The sequence below is a fragment of the Cervus elaphus genome, chromosome 20 (genome assembly GCF_910594005.1).
Source record: "Cervus elaphus chromosome 20, mCerEla1.1, whole genome shotgun sequence".
Lineage (NCBI taxonomy): Eukaryota > Metazoa > Chordata > Mammalia > Artiodactyla > Cervidae > Cervus > Cervus elaphus.
Window position 1 is genome coordinate 46,819,583 of NC_057834.1, and position 1,043 is coordinate 46,820,625.

Sequence of the window (1,043 nt, forward strand, 5' to 3'; positions counted from 1 at the left end):
TGTATGTCTCATTTAAACAGTGAAGGTTATATTGCTGAGTCGTGTTGGACTTTTTGCAAGCCCATAGATTGTAGCCTACCAGGATCCGCCGTCTATGGATTTTTTTCAGACAAGAGTATTGGAGTGGGTTAGCCATTTCTTCAGGGGACCCTCGCGACCTAGGAATCGAACCCGGGTTTCCCGGATTGTAAACTGACGCTTTACCGCCTGAGCCACCAAGGACGCCCCAGGTCTTTTCTATCGTTGTAACTATGTCGATTGCTAACGTTGATGAAGTCATGACGTCACTTCCCGTCACAGGGGACTCGCCATTGGTTATCTCCACAGGGGTGGGTTGGGTTGAAGAAGAGGAGCCGCCTTAGAGGTCCCGAATGGGGTTGGTTTATGTAAATCTTGCAGCGAAGTGGTCCTGTTCCTAGCGAGCCACTTCACTCGTTACGGAAATTTTCATGAGATTTTGTTGGATATGTTTTTTTAGAAGAGTTATTTGGAGGGACTGAGGGGTGTGGGAAAGGAGAGGGTGCGGAGGATAGTGGAAGAACTGCGGGGAAACGGCAAAGTCAGCGTGTGTGTACAGTGAACGTGTCTAAGGCTGTGTGGGGCAGGGGGAAGGTCAACTCATACTTACCTGGCAGAGGAGATACCATGATCAAGAAGGTGGTTCTCCCAGGGCGAGGCTCACCCATTGCAGTCCGGGTGTGCTGACCTCTGCGATTTCCTCAAATAGGGGAAACTCGACTGTATAATTTATGGTAGTGGGGGACTGCGTGCGCGCTTTCCCCTAATAACTAAGTAATAACTGCAGACTTAATCCATGTTTCCTTGGCAGTGATTAAGTTATTCAGTTGTATCTGACTCTTGTGGTTCCCACGGAGTGTAGTTTGCCAGGCTTCTCTGTGAGATTTTTTCAAGGCAAAAATACTGGAGTGGGTCACTATTTTTTTCCCCAGGGAATCTTCTTAACCTGGAAATCACACTCGGGTCTCCTCGCATCAGGTGGCCCAAGGACTGCAGTTTCAGCTTCAATACTGGTTCTTCCAATA

At 48.4% G+C, this 1,043-nt stretch overlaps 1 non-coding gene across 1 annotated transcript; it reads left to right on the forward strand.

The window, feature by feature from the left end:
- The first annotated feature begins 620 nt into the window (after positions 1–620).
- LOC122678632 lies at positions 621–784 on the forward strand. The gene has a single exon (XR_006336280.1). It is a non-coding gene; the product is annotated as a U1 spliceosomal RNA (small nuclear RNA).
- The last annotated feature ends 259 nt before the right edge of the window (positions 785–1,043 follow it).